This window comes from Lepidochelys kempii, chromosome 6 (genome assembly GCF_965140285.1).
Source record: "Lepidochelys kempii isolate rLepKem1 chromosome 6, rLepKem1.hap1, whole genome shotgun sequence".
NCBI lineage: Eukaryota > Metazoa > Chordata > Testudines > Cheloniidae > Lepidochelys > Lepidochelys kempii.
The window spans coordinates 8,904,605-8,922,945 of NC_136385.1; the positions used below are offsets into that span (position 1 = coordinate 8,904,605).

General features: G+C 43.2%; 1 pseudogene; it reads right to left on the reverse strand.

Moving 5' to 3' along the window:
* Nucleotides 1-14,542, reverse strand: part of LOC140904800 (up-regulator of cell proliferation pseudogene) — a 72,822-nt pseudogene extending 58,280 nt beyond the window's left edge.
* Nucleotides 14,543-18,341: the final 3,799 nt, after the last annotated feature.

Here is an 18,341-nt window from a genome sequence, read left to right on the forward strand (position 1 = left end):
AAAACTTCCAGGCAAAAAAAGCGGAACGCACATGCCTGAAGCCCTGGCTAAGCAAGTACCAGCCCTTCAGGAACATGTGAAAATGTAACCATGTGTGCTCAGCATATGCCGCAATGGCCGTGTGTCTGCCGTAAAAAAACATGAAACAGTGAGAATGCCAATTGGCCATGCATTCTGCCCAGGTGGCCAGCCTCACACACCACCACCCGGGTAGCCCTTGGAAATAAAAATGTTTCCAAAAAAATAACCCAAAGGGGTGGGGGCTAGTTCAAAAGCCCACCCTCCTTGCTAAAGTGGTAATAAAACAAGGCTTGTACCCATAAAAAGGAACGGTTCTGCAAAAAAAGCAAAATCGGGCCCAAGCAAGCAACACAAATTTTTTTTTTAAAAGTTAAAAACTTTAAAAGCATAGCTAATAACAAGCATCAAAAATTTAAATCCCTAAAACAATTAATTAACTTAGATTTTACTATTTTAAGTGTCATTTTAAAAAATAAGTAATTTTAAAAAACTAAAGTTAACTCTATAATTGCTAAAAAAATTAAGTAGTTAAATTTTACAAAATGCTGGGAAGAAAAAAGAAATTCTTGGTTTCTTTGCAGCCAGTTGAAAGAAAAAAAAAGGGCCCTTTTCAAAAAAAGGTCTGCAAATAAATCCAGGCAAAAAAAAAATGATTTAATTAAAATCATTTGGCCATAAACATTTTAGTCAAATGAGCTAAAAATACATAAGGGGTTTTATTAAAACCTAACTGCCCCAAGAAAAAAACGGGGGCTTAAAATGGGTTCAAGCAGCCGTAAAATCTGCAGAACAATGCCAGGCATTAATAAAATGTGTTAGGTCTCTGTATTCACAGGTAAGACAAGTCCTGCTCCAAGAAACTTCACCCAGCCTGCCATTGGTTAAAAAACAGGTAACTGGGTCTACGTACAGGTCCATCAACACAAAACTGCTCTGGCCCCACGCTAAAAAGGCCCTTAGCAAGTCCTGCTAACTACCAACACGGCTGTAAAGTGCCAAGAGCTCACTGCCTGAACCCATGCTTCTTTCTGCAAAAAAGTCCCTCGGCCTCAAAATAACTCCACTTCAACTACTAATCAGCCTGTCCCTCCTTCTGGTATTGCTTTTCCTCCTTCTGGACAGCAAAACTAACAAACAAACAAACAAACTGAAGTGCTAGTAACCGCTCACTTGTCCAGTAATGAAATTACCACACAGCCAGCATTTGCCAAAAAAACCCAGACCACTGCAGGGTAACGTGCTGGTCATTCTCCCCTGCATGGTACTAAACCACAACTGCTTCAAACAAAAAAAACCCGCTCTCTCTGCTAAAACTGCCAACGTCCAAAAATTCCTAACTACAAAAAATATTAAAAACTAACCCTGGTAAAAAACCAAAAAATTATACACCGGCCAAAAAAGCCTTGTAAAACCCATGCTTAACAAAGTGGTATTAATTAAATGTGGGGCTTTATTCAACAGGCTGCGCCCTATGTTTTTAAATAAGTATCTTCAGCATGTATTGTCCTTTCTGATTGGCTGTTAAATAACAAATACCAGAAACGCCTTGTTGACACTGCCCCCGCCATTTTGTCCACTATACTATCCCCCGTAACACATCCAAGTACAGACAATACCATAGAGTCTAATAACACCCAATAGCCAAGGCCTTCCCACTTTAGTAATTTATTTAAATATTGTTTAAAAATATTTTTAACGTTCAAAATATCCCATATAAGCAAACAATTAAGTAATACAAACTGGTCAGTAAAAGTAAAGGTATATCACATGACTACAAATAAGCCTAAAAAATTTAAAATGTAAATTAGTGGGTTTTATAATGGGGTTAATATAATGGCCATTCCAGGGGTCTGTAGTATATATATAAAAAATGGGTCCTTATTGATTTTGGTGACCCAATTAGAAAATAATTAAATTCATATTTAAAAAAGGTGTGTTCTGCCACCAAAAAATTACCTGTACTTAAATAGTCCCAGTAATTAATAACCTAATCTGTACCGTATTGCAATATACCCCTTCCTATGCTATTCATGTCAATGCTTCTTAAAGGTACATAAAAAAATTTAAACAAATGTGGTACCGTATTTATTGAAAAAAAAGTTTTAAAATACTAATTTACAGTAATTTATGTTCCATTAAAAATTGTACAATTTGTTTGGCCCTATCTCATTTCAGGTCAATTTTATATATCCAAACTGCTCCAGGGGGGCTGCTGTTCTGTTGGCACAACAAAGGCCCTGGGTCTCCTCTAGAAAAAAGAAATCTGGTAAAACACCTGTAAAATGGTGTCAGGAGTGCAGCAGCAATTTAAAACATTTCAAGGCCAACAGCATAATAAAAAATTAAAACAGCTAAAAAAGGCCACTGGTCTTATTACTAAAGGACAGTCAACCCAGGTACAGGCTAAAGTTGGTAAATTACATGTTATCTCCACCCTTAGTTCAAGGACCCAAAAGCGGTTAACAAAAATGGTATTAAATATCACTAAGGCAAAAAAAAAAATGCAGTAAAATCTGGCATGTTCAAACATGCAGAATTTCCCAGATAACCAGCTAACGGCCATTCAAAGTGACCTTAAGCATCAGGCTTGGTCCATTGCCCTTACTAGTGCTTCAAAAGTGCCATCTCATCTGTGGCCGTAAAAACAAACTTAAATGTTTTCAGGGTAAAGTTTCAGGCACTCTCAGTGCTCCTTCCAAGCCTATGGGCCGGTTAAAGGGGTGTGGGCTCCCACATACCAAATCCTGCCAGGTCCATAAAAAAAATGCAGGTAAAGTTAAATAATTCACCGTAATATTTAAAAAATTAAACCACCTTGTATGCCTAGCCAATTTGTTGTCAGTGCTCCTAAAATAACACCTAATGTTTAAATAAAAATAAAAAATTAATAAACACTTTGGCCTTTAAAGCCCCCACAGCTTCAGTGCGTACAAAAGCTAAAGCCAAAAAAAGTCATCACTGTTTATAACAATGGTTGTTAAAAAGGTAGCAAACAGAAAACGACCCGAACAAAACACCGAATTTCCCAGTTAGTAACAGCTGTGTAAATGTTGAGGCCACCACTTTGTAAAATATACATTTTAATCTCATCACTGCTGCCAACAATTCCATTATTGTCCTGCAAATAAAGTCCTACAATTAAATCTTAGGTTTCAAATACCTTTGAATTAAACTACCTTCATACCAAACCAATTCCAAAACCTACACTCACTCCTACCAAAGGTTCAAAAAAATTCTAAATTACAAGGTCAAATTTATGCACTTCAAGTTATATTGTATTTATGTACTTCATTGATGTACATATATATTTATGTACTTCAAAGTATATTATATTATACTTCGAATTATATATTCAATTAAAAAACATGCATTCCACAGTTTATAAAGTGTCTATCATAATGTAGTGTGTTATGTAACTAAGGCTATAAATCAACCCCAGCAGATTGTTACAATAAAAACAGTAATGTTTATACTGTTTTCATGTAGTTTAAAAATATGTTGTTGTAAAAAATGTAATAACAAAAATACCTTTCATGTTCAAACAGTATGCTTTGTTGTTATATCCAGTCACAGTTGATAAGGCTAACCATTTAATCTAAAATCAAAAATACAAAATCTAATAAAAATAAAAAATATAAAATGGTAGTTGTGCTAAAAAATGCACAAAAGGCGGGGGGAGAGTATAAAAACAAAATTAAAAAACATTAAATGTCGGCCTCTCAGTTGATTTAAAAACAAAGCAACAGTCAGGCTAATGCAGAACCATAATAACGCAAAATATGTAAAGGCAGACCTGCTTAAGCGTATAAAAAACTGCAAACAAAGCTGTTTAACCTTGCCTTAAAATAAAAATAAAATGTAATTGTTAGCAAAAAATTTTTAAAACAAATAAAATATCAAAAAAGTATAAACAAAGACACCATCTTATATAATCAAAGGGTATAAATACCGCTTTATATTGTTTATACTTTAAAAAACTACTAAGGCAAAGGTATTCTTCATCCATTGCATTTCTTCCCTTGCAATTGCTTAAAAATAAACTCTTTTTGGCTTGTTGCATTCAAACTAATATATATATATATATATATATATATATATATATATATATATATATATATATATATATATTTTCTTCCACAGTACTAAACCACAATTGCTCCAAAACAAACAAACAAACAAAACAAACAAACAAAGCCGCTCACTCTGCTAAAACCGCCAAAGTCCAAAAATTCCTAACTACAAAGAACATTAAAAACTGGCCCTGGTAAACAAGGCGAAGCGTTATACACTGGCAAAAAAAAAAAAACCCTTGTAAAATCCATGCTTAATAGTGTGGTATTAATTGGGTTTGGGGGTTTATTCCAAGGCTGCGCCCTGTGTTTTTCAATAAGTACCTTCAGCATGTATTGCCCTCCCTAATTCGCTTTCAAATAACAAATACCAAAGGTGCCTTGTTGCCACTGCCCCTGCCATTCCCTCCGTGATACTTCTACCCCCGTAACACATCCAAATACAAACAACATCAGATATTCTAATAAAACCCAATGGCCAAGGCCTTCACATTTTAATAATGTAATTAAATATTGTTTAAAAAATTAGGTTAAAGGTTCAAAATATCCTATCTAAGAAAACAATTAAATAAAAAACAAACTAGTCCATAAAAAGAAAAGTATACAATATCACTACAAATAAGCCTCAAAAATCTAAAATTAAAATTCGTGGATTTTATAGCAGGGTTAATATAAAAGCCATCTTAGGGGTCTATAATATGTCATAAAAAAGGTCCTTATTGTTTTTGGTTGCCCAATTAGTAAAGAACCAAATTCATATTTAAAAAAGGGTGTGTTCTGCCACCAAAAATTTACCTGTACTAAAATAGTCCCAGTAATTAATAACCTAATCTGTACCATGTTGCAAAATACCCCTCCTATGCTATTCATGTCAATGCTTCTTAAAAGTATTTTAAATTATATAAACAACAAATGTGGTATGGTACTTTACTAAAATAAATGTGTTAAAGTAATAGTAATTAATGCTATATTAAAAACTATAAAATTTACCCTTGCCCTATTTAGCTTTCAGGTCACATATATCTATCCCAACTGCTCCAAAAAAGCTGCCATTTGGTGAGCAGAGCAAAGCGCCCGTGTCTCCTCTAAAAAAAATATTGGGTCAAACACCTGTCAAGTGGGGCCAATAGTGCAGCAGCAATTGAAAACATTTATAGAAGCCAACAACATAATAAAAAATCAGGGCAGCTAAAAAAGGCCACTAGTCTTATGACTGAAGCACAGTTAACCAAAGTGCAAGCTGAAATGGGTAAATTACATGTTATCTCCGCCCTTAGGTTAATAACCCAAAAGCTGTTAATAAAAATGGTATTAAATATCACTAAGGCAAAAAAAATTGCAATAAAATCTGGCATGTTCAAAATTTCCTAAATAACCAGCTAACGGCCATTCACAGTGACTTTAAGCACCAGGCCTGGCCCACTGCCCTTACTCGTGCTTCAAAAGTGCCATCTGATCTGTGGCCGTAAAAACAAACTTAAACGTTTTAAGGGTAAAGTTGCAGGCACTCGCAGTGCTCCTGCCAAGCCTACGGGCCGGTGAAAGGGGTGTGGGCTCCCACATACCAAATCCTGCCGGGTCTGTAAAAACAATGCATAGAACATGAAACAATTCACGGTAATATTAAAAAAAATAATTCCCCTGGTATGCCGAGCCAATTTGTTGTCAGTGCTCCTAAAATAACACCCAATGTTTACATAAAAATAAAAAGCCAATAAACATTTTTGGCCTTTAAAGCCCCCACAGCCTCAGTGCGTACAAAAGCTAAAGCCAAAAAAAAAAAATTGTCACTGTTTCTAACAGCGTTTGTTAAAAAAGTAGAAAACAAAAACCGACCCTAACAAAACACCTGCTCTTCCAAGCTAGTTACAGCTGTGTAAACGTTAAGGTCACCATTTGCAAAACAAACATTTTAATTTCACCATTGCTGCAAAAAATCCTTATCTATTGGTCTGCAAATAAAATCCTATCATTAAATCTTAGGCTTCAAATACCCTTTCATTAAACCACCTTAATACCTGACCAATTCCAAAACCTACACTCACTCCTACCAAAGGTTCAAAAAATCTCTAAATTACAAGGCCAAATCTATGTGCTTCAAAATATATATCAAATTAAAAAACATGCCTTTCATACCATCTATAAAGCATTTATCTTATGGACTAATTATAATATATTGTGCTATGCAACTAAGGCTACAAAATAACTCCAGCATATTATTACACTAAACACATTAATGTTTGTATTGTTTTTGTTTAATTAAAAATATGTTATTGTTGTTATAAAAAACAGAATAACAAAAATACTTTTCATGTTCATACTAATTATGCATTATTGTTACATCCAACCAAAAGTTATGGAGCCGATCCTTTTAATCTAATATCAAAAATACAAGGTCTAACAAAATAAAAGTTTTAAAATGATGGTTGGGCTAAAAGCACTGAAGAGGGGAGTGTGAAAGTAAAAAAGGGCATTTAAGTGCAGCCATCTTAGTTCTGTTAAAAAAAAAAAAAAAAAAGCAAAAGTCAGGGTAACTCTAACCCCTAAGAATTCAAAACTTCTAAAGTCAAAACTGGTGTAAGCGTACAAAAATTGCAAAGCAAAAACCTTGCCTTAAAAGAACAATAAAATGTAATTGTAGCAAAAACATGTTAAAAACAAATACAATATAAAAAATGTATAGACAAAGCAGAGCTTTATGTAATAAAAAGGTATAAATACTTGCTTTACATTGTTTATACTTTAAAAATTTGCATAAAAACAGACACCCTGTCCAAACGGCTGTCTTCCTTCTTGCAATTGCCTAAAAATAAAACTGTCTCTAACTTGTTGCATGCAAACTAAAAGTAAGAACTTGTCTTCTTCCACAGTATCCATTTGTTCTTGTGTCCACATTGGTACTGAGCTTAAAGAATTCCTCTCCCTCCATGGTATTTATCCCTCCGATGTATTTACAGAGAGCAATCACATGTTCCCTCAGCCTTCTTTTGGTTATGCTAAAGCAGCCAAGCTCCTTGAGTCTCCTTTCATAAGACAGGTTTTCCATTTCTCGGATCATCCTAGTAGCTCTTCTCTGTACCTGTTCCTGTATCCTTCTTAAACATGGGAGACCAGAACTGCATACAGTCTTCCAGATGAGGTCTCACCAGTGCCTTGTAGAACGGTACTAACACCTCCTTATCTCTACTGGAAATACCTCACCTGATGCATGCCAAAACCGCATTAGCTTTCTTCACGGCCATATCACATTGGTGGCCCATAGTCATCCTGCGGTCAACCAATCCTCCAAGGGCCTTCTCCTCCTCTGTTACTTCCAATTGATGCATCTCCAGCTTATAACTAAAATTCTTGTTATTAATCCCTAAATGCATGACCTTACACTTCTCACTATTAATTTTCATCCTATGACTATTACTCCAGTTTACAAGGTCATTCAGGTCTTCCTGTATGATATCCCGGTCCTTCTCTGAATTGGCAATACCTTCCAGCTTTGTGTCACACACAAACATTATTAGTGTACACTCACTTTTTGTGCCAAGGTCAGTCATAAAAAGATTAAATAAGATTGGTCCCAAAACCGATCCCTGAGGAACTCCACTGGTAACCTCCCTCCAGCCTGACAGTTCACCTTTCAGTAGGACCCTCTGTAATAATTAGTATTCTTGAACTAATAATTCCCCATGTAGCACCATAACAAACGCCTTACTGAAATCTAGCTAAATTAGATCCACTGTGTTTCCTTTGTCTAAAAAATCTGTTACTGTCTCAAGGAAGGAGATCAGGTTGGTCTGGCACGATCTACCTTTTGTAAAACCATGTTGTATTTTGTCCCATTTACCATTGACCTCAATGTCCTTAACTACTTTCTCCTTCAATTTTTTTTCTATACTACAGATGTCAAACTAACAGGCCTGTAGTTACCCGGATCACTTGTTTTCCTTTCTTAAAAATAGGAACTATGTTAGCAATTCTCCAGTCATGTGGTACAACCCCTGCGTTTACAAATTCATTAAAAATTCTTGCTAATGGACTTGCAATTTCATGTGCCAATTCCTTTAATATTCTTGGATGAAGATTATCTGGGCCCCCCATTTAGTCCCATTCAGCTGTTCAAGTTTGGGTTCTACCTCGGATATGGTTATCTCTACCTCCATAGCCTCATTCCCATTTGTCATGCTACCATTACCCTAAGATCCTCATTAGCCTCATTAAAGACAAAGGCAAAGTACTTGTTTAGATATTGGGCCATGCCTAGATATCCTATGATTCTATGATTATCCTTAACTTCCACTCAGTCCTCAGTGTTTAACTGTCCCACTTCTTCTTTCTTTGTTTTCTTCTTATTTATATGGCTATAGAACCTTTTACTATTTGTTTTAATTCCCTTTGCAAGGTCCAACTCTATATGGCTTTTAGCCTTTCTCACTTTATCCCGACATGTTCTAACCTCAATAAGGTAGCTTTCCTTGCTGATCCCTCCCATCTTCCATGCCCTGTATACTTTCTGCTTTGTCTTAATCACCTCTCTGAGATGCTTGCTCATCCAGCTTGGTCTACAAGTGCTGCCTATGAATTTTTTACCCTTTCTTGGGATGCAGGCTTCTGACAGCTTCTGCAACTTTGACTTGCAGGAATCCCAGGCCTCCTCTGCCTTTAGATCCATAAGTTCTTCAGTCCAATCCACTTCCCTAACTAATGTCCTTCATTTTTTTAAAGTTAGCCCTTTTGAAATCAAAAACCCTACTCACAGATCTATTTTTTGTTATCCTTCCCTTCAGGTTAAGGTGAATTGGCTCATGATCACTGGAACCAAGGGTGTCCCCTACAACCATTTCTTCTAGGAGGTTCTCACAACTTACCAAAACCAAATCTAAAATGACATCCCCAGTTGTTGGTTCAGCAACTACTTGATGAAGGAATTCATCAGCTATCGCATCTATTAAAATCTGAGCCCTATTATTATTACTAGCACTTGTCCTCCAGTCTATATCTGGGAAGTTAAAGTCTCCCATGAGCGCACAGTTCCCATGAGTATTTACTTCATTAAAAACATTAAAGAGGTCTCTATCCATAGTGTGGAAGAAAACATGAGTTTTTCATTGTGTCCTCCACCGCTTGGGTCACCACCACTGCTGCCTCTGTGTCTGTCTTTCCCTTCTCACCTCAGTCCTTCTCCTCCAGCAGAACTCCCCCTCAACCTCCCCTGTCTCCAGCTCTGGTGGCTGGCTCCTCTGCCGCTGCAGCCACCTACACTCCTTCCGGCCAGATGAGGGATTTCAAAACGTTCTGAAGAGTGCGCAGAAATGGGTAGAGCAGCTTCACACTGAAGCTATTTCCCCACCCATTCAAGAATACAAGAGTCACCAAAGAAGACGACATTTTGTATATGAGGCACGGGAGAATCTCATAAGAGACCCCAAACAACAATTCAAAGCTGAATTCTTTAACCGGGTGCTAGACTGTGCGATACAATCCGTTGCAGAACGTTTCATGCAGCTCAAGGATCACAGCAGCATATTTGGGATGTTGTAGGATGTTCCCTCCTCACTGTACTGTACTCCTCACTGTACCTGAAGAAGACCTAAACCAGCAATGCAGGGCACTAGAGACCGTGTTGACACATGACGACATGTGCGATATTGATGCAAGTGATATAGGTGATGAACTGAAAGCCCTTTTCAGATACATTCAACAGGATCAACTCCAAAGGCTGTTCTGGAATATACGTGCACAAATAAGATGACCACCATCTTTCCAAATTATTTTGTGGCTCTGTGCATACTTCTAACACTTCCTGTAACAGCTGCCAGTGGAGAACACAGCTTCTCCAAGCTGAAATTAGTAAAATCACATCTACGCTCCACAATGACCCAGGAGAGGCTAGTCGGCCTTGCAACCATCTCAATAGAGTATGAGTTGGCCCAGACTGTGGACCTTCAGGAAGCAGAAGCAGTTCAAATCTCTGCAACTAAGAAGGCACGGAAGCACCACTTTGATTATTCAAACATCAAAATGCCAGTGTTAACTTTCAAATGCCTGAACAGCAAATGTAACTTTTCTTGTCTGCATAGTAAAGTGTACTGACAATTTTTGAACAAGACATTTAAAGTTGTTAGTTCTCCTTTATTGGGGTAGGTAGCAGAGCAGTACCACGGGCGGAGTAGAACAGAAAGAAGGCAGAATTGAGACCTTTCAAAGTTTTGTCCCAAGCAAGGGGGCATGGGGGTGTCATTTGAGCTCCCCGCCTGATAGGGTGACCAGACAGCAAATGTGAAAAATCAGGAGAGGGGGTAGGGGGGTAATAGGAACCCATATAAGAAAAAGACCCAAAAGTCGGCACTGGCCCTATAAAGTTGGGACATCTGGTCACCCTAATGCCTGAGGTGCCAAAATGTTGTGGGCCGGCCCTGCCGGCAGGTGCAGTGTATTGAATAAAACAAACACATACAAAACAGGATGTGATTGAAGAGAATTAGTCATTAAATAACTTATTTCTCTTCTGTTTATCTTGATGGAGGTATTAAATCAGGAATCACAGACTCTGCGAGCCCCAAAGCTGTGGGAGAAAGGTGGCATAAATCCCGAGTTGGAATTAGACTTTCAACAAACCAGAGAGCCGGAGGAGACAGACCTTCCCCAAGACAATGTCCTCTTATCGCCCTTTGTTCTGTAGTGGCAGTGAACATGGTTAGAAGAGATTGGCACTGCCAGGTGTGAATGGGGCTTGTGAGAGTGAACTATTTTCATTGTATTCTGCAGATAATATCGCTCAGATTCAAAAGGAGATGCCGAGTTAACTCGAGCTACACCTTATGCATTGCCCTAACTCGACTCCTGTCCACACAGAAAAACCCTTAAGATGTGCTGCTAATAACTCAAGTGAGCTGGCCCCTCGGGGCACAGGCTAAAGCCTAAGTTAGCACAACTCACCAGCTAACATGATCTTTCTGTAGTATGGATGCATGCTAGCTGCACTTGAGTGCTTCTAATTCTCCATTGCCTTCCCACTCTTCCCCCTGTGTCCCAAGAAAGGACAGACAAGTTCTCCCACCATCCACTGGGAAAGAATCCATACAGTGGCTCAGCTCACTGCTGGGCAAAGAGCCTTGGGATGAGCTCCTAAAAGTCTCAGTGCCCCACCTGAGTGAGTGCAGTGCCAGTCTGGAAACAGCAGGACCTTTGTTTATTCACAGTGCGGCTCTTCTCATGTGAGAGAGGCTGACTCAAGCCCAGTAACTGAGTGTAGAAAACTCAGGTTAACTCTGCAGTGAAGACAAAGCCTCAGATCTTTCAGCTGACAGGGATCTATTCTACCACAGTGGTTCTCAACTGGGGGGTCTGTGGCCCTGTTGGAGGGGGGGGGGGTGTCACAACAATAAAGAGAGACTGGGAGTGGCTACGTCATTATGGAAGGTAGCCTATTTCCCCTTGTTTTTTCCTGCCCACCCCCCCGACGTTCTGGTTTAACTTGGATTTAAACTTGGAGAGCGGTCAGTTTGGATGAGCTATTGCCAGCAGGAGAGTGAGTTTGTGTGTGTGGTTTTTGGAGGGGGGTGAGGGGATGAGAGAACCTGGATTTGTGCAGAAAATGGCCCACCTTGATTATCATGCACATTGTGAAGAGAGTTGTCACTTTGGATGGGCTATTACCAGCAGGAGAGTGAGTTTGTGTGGGGGGGTGGAGGGTGAGAAAACCTGGATTTGTGCTGGAAATGGCCCAACTTGATGATCACTTTAGATAAGCTATTTCCAGCAGGACAGTGGGGTGGGAGGAGGTATTGTTTCATGATCTCTGTGTGTATATAAAGTCTGCTGCAGTTTCCACGGTATGCATCCGATGAAGTGAGCTGTAGCTCAGGAAAGCTGATGCTCAAATAAATTGGTTAGTCTCTAAGGTGCCATAAGTCCTCCTTTTCTTTCTCCCTACACATTTACTGTAATAACTCTAACTTCCCTTTTAACTAGAAATCCCCCTGCATTCAGCTTCCCTCAGTGCTGTTACAGCCTCTCCCACCCCAGCAGTTACCGAGCTGTGGCCCGTTGTGCCTGGGCACCCCAGCAGGAGCCACCGAGGTTCAGGGCTCCCTGGAGCCTTTTTACTGCCCCAGCGCCCCCATCCCCTGTGCTGAGCTGCTCGGAGAGTGCAAACCTTTCTTCTAGACTGGATGGATGTTCTTCAAACTGTTATTAACATGAAAGATCAGTGAACTGAGGGTGTGTCTGTGTCTCTCCAGCCTCTCGCTCTCCAAAACAGAGGACTGTATGTTTCTGAGCGTGTCTTCTCTCAGTTCGGAGACGTTCCTTCACATTCCCAGGCCAGGCCGTGTCGGTAGCAGTCAGAGAGACGGGGGTCAATGGCAGCAGGAGGGGACGGCTCTCTTTCACTGAATGAGAATGTGGGAGGCTTGCAACCCATGAAACAAAGAGCTAAAAATAATGAGGTGTTTTATGAAAGGGGCCCCCGCTGTTACCCCAGCATTATGACTGAGACTGGGGTATGAATGAAGCCCAGTTTGTCCTCCCTTACAGGGGGGATCCCAAGCGTGTGACAAATGCTCCAGACCTCTCCCCTGGAGCCCCACAGAGGGGGAGCTGCAGTGACTGGGGCCTCTTGTACCCAGCTCTTGCCCCACCCTGCGCAGCACCAGAGCCTCCCGCTTCCCCTGCCGGCTCTGGGGCTGGGCCCAGACCCCTCCCTGACCCTGCAGCCCGGGCTCCCAGCACAGCCACAGCCCTGCCCAGGGGTCTGCAAGCCCTGAGGAGCCCTTTATAGCCCCCCCGGCACCCAGGCCAGCCCCTGATTGGCTGCTCCATTATCCTCTGTGCAAATTAGCTCCCACCCCCGAGGCTAATGAGGGCCCAGGTGGCTGTAAGGGGGGAGGGGAGCTTGGCATGTCCTGGGGTGACAGTTAAACCGACACAGCAGAGTCACCCTGTGGAGCTGGGGGTCACTAGGGAAGGGAGGGGGCAGTTCAGGGGGGCTGAGGTGCAGGAGGGGCTGCAGGGGTCAGGAGGTGGGTTCAGGGGAGCAGAGGGGGTTGGGGGTTCATACAGGGCTCATTAGGGGGACTGAGGAGGGGGCCAGAATGGGGGAGGGGCAGAGTCCAGGCACGGGGTAGATTTGGGGGGCAGAGTTGAGGGGATTGTTGAGGAGGGGGAAGTTCAGGGGCAGTTTACAGGGGTCAGTGTTGGGGAGGGGGAGAAGTTCAGGCTGATCCCCTCCCTCCCCAAGGCAGGGCTGTGGGGCACAAACTGGCTTTATTAGCAGGCAAGGACTTTCTCCTCCTCCCAGCCCCATGCGGTTTGGGGCTGGGGGCACAGAGGTTGGAGCAGGGGAGGGGTGTTATCAAGCCAAAGGGCGGGGGATTGTTTGCTTCAGGGCAGGGAGCAGAATGGGGCGGGTGCCGTCCAAAGGGCAAGCGAAGGAGATGGAAGCAGGAGGCGGCAGGTGGCAGTTCAGGGGGCATGAGGGGCAGGAGGGGGAAAAGGCTTTTTGGGGGTGATTGAAGGGCAGGAGGTGCAGGGCGAGGCAGGGTGTCAGGAGGCGGATTCAGGGGAGCAGAGAGGATTTGGGGGGGTTAGTAGAAGACCCATGGGGAGATTTGTGGGGGGAGGGTGTGGGAAAGGTCAGATTACAGGAACTGTTGCTGCTTCCCCCTGCCCCCCCTCCCCCCAAATCAGCCCAGCTGGGCCCCTCTGCCCTGGGGTGGGGAACTCGCACGATGGGGCTGCTTGCACTGCAGCCCCAGCCCCTGCTAGGGTGCCCAGATAGCAAGTTTGAAAAATCGGGACAGAGTGTGTGTGGGGGGTAATAGGCACCTATAGAAGAAAAAGCCCTGAATATTGGGACATCTGGTCACCCTAGCCCCTGCAGCGTCCCTGCCCCAGGAGACCTGTTGCCCCATCACCCCCAGGCCGAGCTGTGGGAAGGGAGACCTGAGCCGCCCCAAGGAGGGAGGCCGGAGAGCCTCAGTGCAGCAGCAGAAGGGGAGAAGAGCCCAGTGCTGGGAGCAGCGGAGAGACAGAGCCCATATGTGAGGTGTAAGAATTGGATGGGGAGAGGTGGGAATTAATGATCACCTGGAGAGTGGGAGGCCCTGAGTGGCAACACTAGGATTGGTCGTGTTCTGTGTGTTTATTATTGACCTGGAATAATGGACTAAAAACTTGAGATAGGAAAACTTGCCCGGGCCACCGAATTCTTTTGTTTGGGTGGATTGTGAGGAATTTCAAAAAGAGCTTGATAATGTCAGGCAACATTCAATGTGTCTGTGCAAGGTGCTGCCTTTCAAGAAGGCTGACTTAAGAAAATTCAGGGAGTTGGTAGGTAAGATCCCTGGGTAGCAAGTCTAAAGGGAAAAACAGTTCAAGAGTTGGCAGTTTTTCAGAGACATTATTATGTGCCTGTAGCAAGGCGAAGGCTCACCGGCATAGCGCCTCCTGCTGGTCATCTTGGAAGTTAGCTCTTCAGCACTGGGAGCCCCCTCTGCAGGCTGGTGTCTTGCCTGCCTTAGGGCCCCCATATCCCTCCTGGACCGCAGTGCCCTTTTACCTTGGGGTGCTGCCCCCTAGCTGTACCCCCACACTCTGGGTCTCCCCTCCCAGGGGAACCCCCAACCCTCTAAACCCACCTTGCCTCAGTGGCTACTGCCAGTCATCATCTAGCCCCTGCTCACTGGGGCAGACTGCAGTCTGTAATAGCTACTCATCATTGGCGAGGGGGTAGGACCTGCTGCCTTTGCCTATCCCCAGGCTGCCCCTCTGCCTCCCCAGTACCTTTCTTAGGCCTTCAACAAGGCCTCAGCCTGGGGATTTAACCAGGCTGCTGCTCCCCAGCTCCCTTTGCCCTTCCCCAGCACTGCTCCACTTCAGGTACATTGCTCCCAGGCAGCTAGCCCTTCTCCCTCCAGGGCTAGAGTGACACTCCTCTCACTTCTGGCCCCAAGCCCTCTTATAAGGGCCAGCTGGACCCTGATTGAGCTGGCCACAGCTGTGGCTGCTTCCCGAATCAGCCTAGCCCAGCTACAGCCCTCTCCAGGGATGCTTTTAACCCCTCTTTTACTGGAGTGGGGCAGTTGCCCCACAACAAGGCCTAAAAGAAAACTATTCCACTGCATAGGAAAGATAGGAAGTATAGCCAGAGACCATGCTGGCTTAACCAGGAGATCCTCAATGATCTAAAAATCAAAAAATTGTTGTACGTAAAGTGGAAACTAGGTCAAATTACGACAAAGGATGAACATAAATAACACAAGTCTGTAGGGACAAAACGAGAAAGGCCAAGGAAAAAAACAGATCATAGCTAGAGACATAAAGGGTGACAAGAAAACATTCTACAAATACGTTAGAAGAAAAAGGAAGATCAAGGACAGGGTAGGCCCATTACTCAATGAAGAGGGAAAAAACAATAACCGAAAATGTGGAAATGGCAGAGGTGCTTAATGACTTCTTTGTTTCAGTGTTCAAGAAGAGGGTTAGTGGTAATTGGACATCTAGCATACTGAATGCCAGTGAAAATGAGGTGAGATCCGAGGATAAAATAGAAAAAGAACAAGTAAAAAATTATTTAGACCAATTAGATGTCTTCAGGTCACCAGGGCCTGATGAAATGCATCCTAGAATACTCAAGAAGCTGACTGAGGAGATATCTGAGCCATTAGTGATTATCTTTGAAAAGTCATGGAAAACGGAAGAGATTCCAGAAGACTGGAAAAGGGCATCTAAAAAAAGGGAAATAAGGACAACCTGGGGAAATACAGACCAGTCAGCTTAACTTCTGTACCTGGAAAGATAATGGAGCAAATAATTAAGCTCTAAATTTGCAAACATCTGGAAGATAATAAAGTGATAAGTAATAGTCAGCATTGATTTGTCAAGAACAAATCGTGTCAAACCAACCTGATAGCTTTCTTTGACAGGGTAACGAGCCTTGTGGATGGGGAGAAGCTGTAGATGTGGTATATGTTGACGGTAGTAAGGCTTTTGATGCAGTCTCACCTGACCTTCCCATAAACAAACTAGGGAAAGACAACTTAGATGGAGCTACTATAAGATGCGTGCAAAACTGGTGGAAAACCATTTCCAGAGAGTAGCTATCAATGGCTAACTTCCTGTCAGGGTGGTTAAGCACTGAAATAAATTGCCTGAGGGGTTCTGGAATCTCCATCAGTGGAGATTTTTAAGAGTAGGTTAGACAAACACCTGTCCGGGATGATCTAGATAATGCTTAGTCATGCCATGAGTGCAGGGGACTGGATTAGATCAGTGGTTCTCAGCGGGGGAGTCAGTGAGCCCTTTCCGGGGGGCCGTGGAGCCCCACGGCTGAAACCTGGAGCCCCAGTGCTGAAGCCTGGGGGCCCCCCCTTCCTCCTAAGCCAGGAGCAGTGCGGGTCTGAAGCCAGTGGGCCCCCTGCCCTAGTTAGGAGCAGCGCGGGGCTGAAGCCTGCGGTGCCCTCCCCATCCCCCCCAAGCCGGGAGTGGCACAGCCAGAAGCTAGGTGGGGCTGAAGCTGGCAGGGTCCCCACATCCCCTCCAAGCCAGGAGCAATGCGGTGCTCGAGCCGTCAAACCTCCCCTCCCCCACAAGCCAGGAGCAGCAGGCAGGCTGAAGCCGGGAGTCCCAGTGCCTTGCCCCTGAAGCTGGGCATTGCACTGGAAGCCCCCCTGCCTGCATACAGCCCATAGATACCCCCTGCCTGCACCCTGAGCTACCCCCTGCCCATACACAGTCCTTAGCTATCCCCTCCCTGTACCCTGAGCTACTCCCCTCATTTCACAGAGCCCCTAACTAACCTCCTGCCCGCACCTGAGCGGTTTTCAAACTTTTTGAACTGAGTCCCCCCTTTCAGTTATATTTTTGGTTGCATCCTCCCAGAGCCCAGAAAGCTGGGTGCCCTCCTGAGTGAGTCAGGGGGTGGAGATGGCACATCCTTCCTGGACCCTGCTGTGTGGAGCTGGGATGAGCCATGCCAGGCCTTCCTTACCCCCCCACCACCAAAAAAAAAATAGAAGTAAAACTATGCCTATGCCCAAGTGTGTCCCCCTGGCCTGGAACCCACACTTCCCCCCTGCCGGCCCCTGTTGTTTTTATAGGATGTTTTTATAGGGGCCTCAGCAGGAAAAAGGTTGAGAACCCCTGGATTTGATGATCTCTCAAGGTCCCTTCCAGTCCTATGATTCTATGTGGAAAGGAACAATTGAAACCGGGTGACATGGGCAAATCCACTGAGCAGCTGGGCTGACAGATAGAGTACGGCAACTGCATGGCATGTGGCAATGAAGAGAAGAGATTCCCCCGTGGGACAGTAGAGGGAGCCACTGCCCAATCCAGCTACACTCACAGCCCCACTGTCGAGAAGGGACACAGAGAGGGAGTGTCATGAGTTGGGGTCACTGCAGAGAGTTTGGGCCATCAATGTTGTTACTGGGGATTTCTAACCCTACATATTTCAGTCTGTGTGTGTGTGTGTGTGTATAGTTATCTAATTTCCCTTGTAACTGTGGAAAATCCAGTCTTTGGGTTGTGGTTTAACTGCTTCACCTGGGGGTTGCTCCATTGACTCCACAGGTGGCCCTGCCTATCCCACCACAGCGGTTACTAACTTGTGCCACATTGGGTCTCCACCTGAGTGAGAGCTCAGGGCTCCATGAAATTTTCTCACTGTTTAAGTGAGAAAACAAAGCCCATTTTTCATGAGGTCAGTCATTCTTATCAGCATCAGGCCTCTCAGAAGGGCTCATTTAAATGTTAAGGGGTCCTGTATCGCTTGGGATCTTGGGTTTGTACTTTGGAAGCATCACATCTCCTGAAATGTTTGCTGACCTCACCCACTATCCTTCCTCTCAGGGCTAAATAAAACAAAAAGTTTCAAGGCAACATTTCAAAATAAATAAGCCACCACAAAAAAGTCCGTTCCCAAGTTTATTTTGTTTAACTGTAAATGGTTTTCTGTTGCTTCTTATGCGTGATTACATTAAAACAAGAATACTAATTTCTTATTGCACAATAGGGAGAGTAAATGATAGTCATGCTCTAAATATAGCAGTTTAATTGTCTTCAACGGATTCTTATTTGGGGGGAGAGACTCAGTTTAAAAACTCAACATACATGCCAATCATTTATCTGTGTTTACAGCCTATTCTAAAGTAATTACTTCCTACTATGTAATACTCAGGTCCTGAATCTGCCCTTGTGTTGAATAAAGAAAGTTTCACTGATGTAACTTAGGCTATGTCTACACTGTCAGATGTA